We start from the raw sequence: 8,611 nt of genomic DNA on the forward strand, positions 1-8,611 counted from the left end.
CTCGTGCTGTGGGTGATGAGGGGGGATGACGGGGAGGGAAACATGGCCTTGGAGGTGTGGAGAAACAATGTTCTTCAGAGAAACCTTCTTCTCTGTATGGACTTGGATTTAAAAAGCGGGGCGAGAATGGTGGATGAGCTGCCAGCGTCTCAGTCTTTCCTGCCGTAATGGACCTAATCAGAGTGTCTCTTCTGTATGATTTATTCCAGTTTATACAATCTCCCCCTCCCCCCCCTTTTTTTTTTAACTTTTCATGCCATCTATAATTGATTGCGTTTCTTAGTGTGTGGTCCGCTGTAAGTATCACTCGGGAAAAAAAATGAAGATAATATTTTTAAAAACGAATACTGCAAATACTCTGAGCAGAAGTATACAAAACAGATTTAAACAGTGTTATTGCAGAGTAGTAACTAGTGTTTTCTCACAGCAACGTCTTCAGTGATACTTGTTGCAAACTCTCACAGCGCTGATTATAGAGATCAGGTGTGTGGATGTGCATTAGTTACTCAGTGATAAATATAAGTGTTGCTGGAAGTTATTCAGACAGCTTGACATGTTTAAATAGGAACGTGGTGTCTTTCATCTCCACCACATCTCAGTCTCACATTAGTAGAATTGCTACTTGCTGTGTTAATTCAGGACGTTAGCATGTTTTAATGTTTATAAAGGACTGACAAACAAGACAGCTTGCAATGCTTCTGAGGAGTAATTTCTAAAATTGCCAGTAAATGGTAGTGGTACTTTTATTAAATATATGAAAATAACTGCTGAAACTTGCTCTAATGTATAGAGAAGTCATAGGTATCCCCCAAATATTTTGAGGTCAAATTCTCCGAGTATGGTCAAGCATTTTTTTCATTGCTATGGGCTGTTTCATTGTCTCCTGGTGCTGATGTATCTGCAGAGCACAGTGCAGCACCATGCAAATATATAAACTTGGGGGCTCTATGGAGGTGTTATTTTCTATAGCACTATGCAGCGTGGCAGCACCGCTCCCAGAGAGCGCTTGGGTGTCTGTGCCACGCTGGGTGTGTTGGGGAGATGTATGGAGCTCGATTCTGCACATTTTTACTAACTGAAGTAGCATGTGCTACTATAAGTGACCTCTTGTGCCCGTTTCCAGTAGGGAAAGCTCAAATAAATCTTTGATGGCAATTCCCCTATTTCTGGGTTGGTACCTTTCTTTTCCATGATCTGGAGGCGGAGGAAATATAATATATATTCATCCTTTTAGGGTATAACTTTCACTCACAGGGTCTCTTTCCCTTGACTATATGTACATTTCTGTTAATGTGTATATAAACTGGAGGTAGGCCTTGCTCCTATCAAATGAAGCTTCCTTTTACTGCAGAAATTGTTTTTTATCAAAGCTAGTATTTATCTTGCGCTACTAATGAAAGCATTGAGCTGAATAAATACAACATTGTGTTTCATATTTGAAATACCAGATTTCTATGGACAAAATGGAAGCTGTGACTATTTGTCATTGATAAAGCAACGTAGGCAGAGATGCTTTGATTTTTGGGGGGTTTTTTTTGGTCTGATTTAAAAAAAAAAAAGTATGTTTTATCAGACACGACAGCGCTTGCATTCAGCCCAGTTGAAGCTCTTACAATCTTAAGGTAGGTGTCAAAACATTTTCAAGGCATTGCAAATAAATAAAAATGATAGGAATAACAAGAAGAGGGGGTGAAGTTGGTGGGGAAAGGAAGGGCAAGGATACCAGCAGTGCAATAATGAGTCTGCTCAGTCCATATGGGAGTCCCTAAATGATGGGTTCGCTAGAGGGTGGGGTTCCTTTTAACTAAAACAATGTTCCTTATTTTTTCACCAAACATTGATGTGATGGAAAGATGAATCTTTGGCCCAGCAGAGCTGGGATGGTAATTCTGGGAAGAGGGCAGCGTGAGGAAAGCAGGCAGAGAGGCAGCAGGGCTCCCACTCCAGTCATGGCAAAGGCGAAAGGCTGACGCAACGAGATACTAGCTTGGCAGGAACAGATTTATGTCAGGACTTGAAGGAACACTGTGTGCTCAAATTGTTTATCACAAGGGAAATCTTTCTTTATTGTATATGAATCCCAATTTAAGTTCTTTGTATGAGGTGGGCGTTTGTTTACACATCATTTTAATTCATGAGAGATGTAACAAGCATCCTCTTACCAAAGAGCTGGTTCTCAATGTATGAGAAACAGTTTTTCCCAGTTAATTGTGAAGGCGGTTTCATGATAGAGATGGATGTTGTCCATATCACATTTACTGCAGATTATGAAATGAAGATACATTTAAGGGTGATATTTTATTGACCTTTAGAAAGCAGGTATTCTATTGAAAAGAAAGTCATCACCAGAAACTTTATTTTTTTTATTAATAAGTTAATATAAACTTCAGAAACGCTTCACAGTAGCCGGTGATTTACAACAGGATGAGACTTAATGTTTGCCGAGCATTTCAGAGGTACAATGTTGTGAGGATGTAAAGGACAATTAAAATTATTTTTACTGAAGGAATAACTGCTGGAAAACACTCTTGTCCAGTCTTCTACTTCAAGCAGTAATGGTCACTGATGCATGAGATACTTGTATTAAATGTGTGGATGCACGTGCACACGCACTTGGTTCAGAGTAACCTTTCAGGTGTAAGGTCCCACTTCATTTGTTATTCACGTAGTCAGTACCTGAAGGATTATAGCAGTAATCAAGCATTTATGAGCTTTAAAATTCCATCTGTCATGCTATTCATACTTATCATGCTAGTGATATGTTAGACATTTATGTTAGTCTTTTGACTTTCCAAAAAATCCACTGACCGTGATGCCAACATCTGTATCTTCTAAATCATGCTCAGTTTTATAACTAAGCTATTAAGATACTCCTATTTGTAACAATACAGTCTGCAATGTAGTCTTTTGTCCTGCTACGTGTCCGACCTAGTGGTTATGTTTTGTGGAAGGGATCCACTGCATGGGATCGTGGTCATATGGGGAAGGTTATACAGGGCTGTATGGAGGATGCTGGAGATGTGGTGGAGATGACAAACTCTGTGCGGGGAATGCAGATGGGAGGACATGGAGCTCTGGTAAATTCAGCAGAAAATTTTAACCTCTCTGCATTAAGAGACTAAACACAGCACCCATTCTTCTGGTGTGGAAGGAGTTAGGCTTTCCCGTCTCTCCTTTTCTGTAGCCATTTAGAGAGAGACACAGTGTTAGGGTATCACAGTGCTAGACCTGCTAGGACTGTGCATCACGCACAGGTGACTACCTAGGGTGGGTGCATAATGTGGGACGCTGAACTCAGAAAGTGCAAAGAGAAGATGCTTCACCAGCTTTACACTCATTAAAACAGAAGATTTTTGTCTCTGATCACTTAATAAGCTTACTGCTTGTAATCCTAGAACAAAGATGATATATGAAGACATAAATATGAATCATCAGTTGCATTTGGGTACCATTTAAACACTGGACAGTAATAGGGGTGGAGATAATTAACATTTAGAACTTTAAAAGCTGTTTAAATACTGTCATAAATCCATTGCAGCTTTCAAACTCAGGTTATAAGTAGTCAGTCCAAACATAAAGTAATATTTCAGGATGCTCTACAGAGTAATTTTGTGCATTACAGGTTTGTCAGCAGCTAACACGCAACAACTCTGAGGGGTAGTTGGAAAGAGGTTATTAATAACAGCCGTCATGTTGCATCATTCAAGCGCTTAAACTGAGTTTGAAGTTCTACTGCCTCAGGAGAAAATGAGATTGGTAAAACTTGGCCCTTCAGTAGGAGAAAAATCAGATCCTGACCTGTTATCAGGAGCTGTTCCAGGACTGTGCTCACTGGCTATTGGCTTGGACCCCAGGCTGTCATAGCATTGTGGTCCTGGGCAGCCCGATATAGTCACTCAGTACTATACAGTTTTTGCAGTGGTGCTGGTTCAGGTCTGGCCAGCCTAGAATTTGGGGAGAACAGAAGTATTTTTGCCTGTTCTTCTCCAGGTAGAGACATCCATTGGCTGTTTCTAGCCTTGAAAGTCTGCTGCACCTATAAAATGCTGGGTTCGTTCAAATCGCAGTGGGATGGCTCCACGTTCCAGTAGATGTCTAGGATGCATTGATGGTACCCTGTAGGTAGAAAATGTACCTGTGTTAGTTCTGTGAACGGGTGTCTGTGTGCCTGACCAGTATGCAACAGTTTTGGGTTTTAATTGGTACATGATTCATCTCTACAACCTTACTGATGTAGCCAAACAACTCCTTTTGTGCCTGTTGGAGTTTGGGGATTGGGTAGCGATAGTCTGACTGTGAAAGAGACTCTGTAGGCCAGGAGAAACAGACTGAAAGAACCAACAAATTTTATTTTAGCTGTCTTTGTTAAATGAGCATGCTTGTCAGTTTTTGCTTCACTTCACGAACTGCACGCCTTATTCCCAGCTGCTCTCAAATGTTCAGCTAGCAGCCTGATTTCTGCTATATTTCATGTTTTTTCTTTTTTTGCCTGCCTTTTTAACACACACATAGGAATTTGTCAGTGTTACCTTGAGAATGAATTGGTGCAGTGGGCTCTCCTTTATCGCATGACTGCAAATATTGTTTGAATTTGGTACCGAATGCTTATTAAATTGTGTTTGCTCAAGAACCATGTTACGAACCTACTTTATAATTGTTTTGAGCGATGTCTTGTATACTGTTTTCATCCAAAAAAGCTTGAACTGTTTGGTGTTTTGACTGTTCGTGAGATTGCTAGTGGCTTTATGTGATGCTGTAAAAAGTGAGTGAAAGGAAAGCAGGATTCCTTCTAGATTGTGGTTCTTGTCCCTTGCTTAGCATGAGTTGAAGAGGACTGATTGTGATTACATTTGGGACCATGCTTTATCTGTTCTGCCTAGAGTAAGGAAGGTCTGGGATGAGGATCGAAAGGAAAAAAGCAATTAGAAGGAATGAGCTGCTGTATCTTTGGCTTTGATTACTTTTTATGGATGAGCCTAGTAAGGTATATCTGGGGAATGCTATGGAACTTTCACTTACAAAGAAACACCCAAGAAAACCATCGCTTTTGTAATGACTGTGACGGTTTGAATTCGGGCACAGAGCAGCTCTAAGGACTAAGTCAGATGTTAAGTAAACAGGGCAGAATACAGTGCAGTCAGGACTCCACGAGCCCATCTGTACTTCACAGCATGTGCAGATCAAGCCCAGTGAGCTGTGCTTATGCTGGAGCCTTGGTCTTCCAGGTTGAGTCCTGGCTTTTGTAGGGCATATGCTAGGGTCATGCTTGCTGCAGTGAGTTGAGCCACCGAAAGGAATGATGTACAGCGTGCAGTGGGAAATCCTGCTCTTTTTTCTTGAATCTGTTTGCAGTTTTTATCTCATCCACACACATAACTGAAACACATGCAGCTAATGCTTTTCAGACTTGACTTGTGCTTGTTCCAAACAGTGCCAACCTGCTGGTCCAGTACATGTGGATGAACTGTTCTTACTCATGGCCGCAACGTTACTGCAATAGGATCAGAGATAGTGTGCGAGACAGCACTTTATGCTTTTTAGCTGTGATTTCTGACCTTTGGAGAGCAGCAGTGAGTCTCTGGGTCTGCTTGTGCTGGGTGGTGGTAGCAAACACTGCACAGGAGTGACGCTTGTTACGTGATACTGTCACTGCTGGCCTCCTGTACGCCGGCCAGTTCTGCTCATGCAGGACAGCGTGTACGGCATGGAGGGACTGCAGCCCAGGACAGGGAGAAATGGCCCCTCCACCTCCCGGTGAGGAAGGCTATTTTTGTGGAACCGTGTGGTAAGCCCTGGTATCTTCCAGCACTAAGGTGCAGTTAATAAGGGTGGCCACATCAGTTCAGAAACCATTTCAGAAAAAGCAGTCCCTGTTGTAAAGCAGCCTGTGCCTTGTTACTGCTGGTTCTTAGTTAAGTATTTTGCTTGAATAGCTGATTTCCTTGAAGTAATAAATAGCTTTGAGAGAATGAGTTTCTTTGATTGTACTGGGTCCAGACACGCTTTTTTCAGTAGAATGTAATTTATCCACCACAAGGCACACATAAGTGTCTTAACTACAGTGGATACTGCTTGATTGTTCTTAAGGCTTTGGCTGACCACAAGGATACCGGTGGTGACATTAAGGAAGGATGGCATTCACCTGTTTAAGTGGTGTGAGGGGCCTGCCTAACTTGCATCGGAGCAAGGAGGAAAGCAAGAATACTTTCATGAAGATGCTTTATACGTCATTGGTTTTTCAGGCTTATTGTGTATAACTGTGTAGAACCTGTATCTGACGTACAAGGGAAATAAGCAATACATTGTGCCCTTGTATCTTTGATCCAGCTTATGGCATAGATGAATGCGCTTAATGCCATGATGGAAAAAGTAATGCTGTTTACTGTTGCGCCCTTGCATTTGTTGTAGCCTGTTCTATTGCTTTTTTCCAATTATAAAAAAGTTAATGTTTTATTAAAGTAACCAAAAGTATTGTGAAAATGATTGCAGGTCCCTTTTCCTCTCCTGTTCTACTACTGCAGGCAGAGGGCTCTCTCTGTAAGAGCCCAAGGGAACTTTATGGATCCAGTGGGAATAAAAAGTCCATCCATCAAAAAGAAAGAACATAGGATTTAGGACGAGAGACTCCTCATGACTAATTGTTCACATTGACATTAAACAGTATAATGGAAATCTTCATACAGAAACTTCTGTAGTCATACTCCTGTTTTGTATGCTGAGGTATGAATTACAGATATGATTCTTTTTTTTAAAGCATTTTGGCCTATCATTTGAATGTTATTTCAAGCCTAAGGAACCTGAGAGCCTGGTTAACCACAGGAGATCTCAGAGTAGAGGAGGGAAGCGGTTTTCCACAGTGGGCAAGCATGTTCTACAGGTGTTTCGGTTTGCTAAATCATGCAGAAAAGGAGAGGAGATTTTATGGTGTGAGGGATCAAGAGCCAGGGACTGCATACAAGTAGTGGATAATTTTTGAAACAAAATGGAATATGTGTAAGTAAAAAGACCAGGACATGAAAGCCTGGGGAACTGTTGGATGATGTTGGAAAGACTGAAGTTACAGACTTTGAACTGTTTGGTTCCACTATCTTAAGGGGAAAACTGAACATTATGTGACTAGTAACCAAAAGGACATGTTTAAGACTAAGTGTAATGATTTGTTTAAGGATGTTCGAGACAGCTGGACTAAAACACAGTAAAAAACCCAAAACCCTCAAGATTATTTAAAAATTCAAATGTAACTTGAATTGCACCCAGAAGTATATTTTCATACTGATTTTTTAAAAGATTTTATTTTTTTATTATTATAAAGATTATGCCACTTATGGGTAGAGCTGTGGTAGGAGTAGAAATGTTTCTGGTAGTGTAGGACTTGTTTTGCCAGAGGCTAGCATTGCTATGCTTTCCAAATGGCATATTGGTTGCAGTGTTTTGTAGGAACCTGTCAGTGCAACAACTCGTAAAAAACACAGGGAACAGAAAGATGGTATTTTTGCAACAAACAACTGATGTCTTTCACCAGCTCATTTTATATGTGAGTAGTTGGTACACATACTGTTTGTTTATATTGCAGTTTTTGTTTTATTTACTGATGCTGAAGTGTGAATAAATGTAAGATGTCAATAAAAATGACTGGCACCATTTGTTGTTAAGGCTGAAACAGAAGAGGTATCTCTCACTAGTCATTTATTTGTTTGGATTTTTTAAACTGATTTTAAAAGGTTCCTGCCAAGGAGCCTGATCTGACAAGAGGCTGTGGCTTGGTAATCCTGTTCGTGTGAAGCAGATGTGTGCACTTATGGGCAAAAGAAGAATCAACCCTCCCACCCTCTACATCTCAGACACCTGCACTGACCAGATATCTTGAAAATTGGCACAAGAAGTACATTCATTCCTGTTCAGATTGAGCAGTACTACAGAGCAGCGACCTCGGCTGTGGCTTCTGGATCTGCAGGTCACACAGCTGTCTGTTCTTGGGGCTTTTCGTTTGCTCCATTGGGGGTGGCCAGGCTTCTCTGCCCTGGCGCCACATGCCAAAACCTTCGCTCAGCTGAGGGCAAGAGTTGAATAGGCTTAGTCAAATAATTTTTTTTTTTATTTAATTTTTAACCCTTAAACATTTCTAGCGGGGTACAAACCATATTAGAAATTTCTTATGTTTGTATTACAGTATATATAAACATCCTTTATGTTCTCATTTTTTATAGGCTCTCTAGGTTGAAAGCCTCTGTAACCTAGTAGAGTGACATTCATTAGAGTTACTGACTCTTATTCTGTGGAAAAGTTACCATGAAGGGTCTGGAGAACAAGGCTTACGAGGATCGGCTGAGGGAACTGGGGTTGTTTAGCCTGGAGAAGAGGAGGCTGAGGGGAGACCTCATCGCTCTCTACAACTCCCTGAAAGGAGGTTGTAGCGAGGTGGGTGTTGGTCTCTTCTCCCAAGTAACTAGCGATAGGACAAGAGGAAATGGCCTCAAGTTGCGCCAGGGGAGGTTTAGATTGGACGTGAGGAAAAATTTCTTTGCTGAAAGAGCGGTTAAACATTGGAAGAGGCTGCCCAGGGAAGTGGTGGAGTCCCCATCCCTGGAGGTATTTAAAAGACGAGTAGATG

Source organism: Aptenodytes forsteri, unplaced genomic scaffold, assembly GCF_000699145.1.
Source record: "Aptenodytes forsteri isolate BGI_AS27 unplaced genomic scaffold, ASM69914v1 Scaffold176, whole genome shotgun sequence".
In the NCBI taxonomy this organism is placed as follows: domain Eukaryota; kingdom Metazoa; phylum Chordata; class Aves; order Sphenisciformes; family Spheniscidae; genus Aptenodytes; species Aptenodytes forsteri.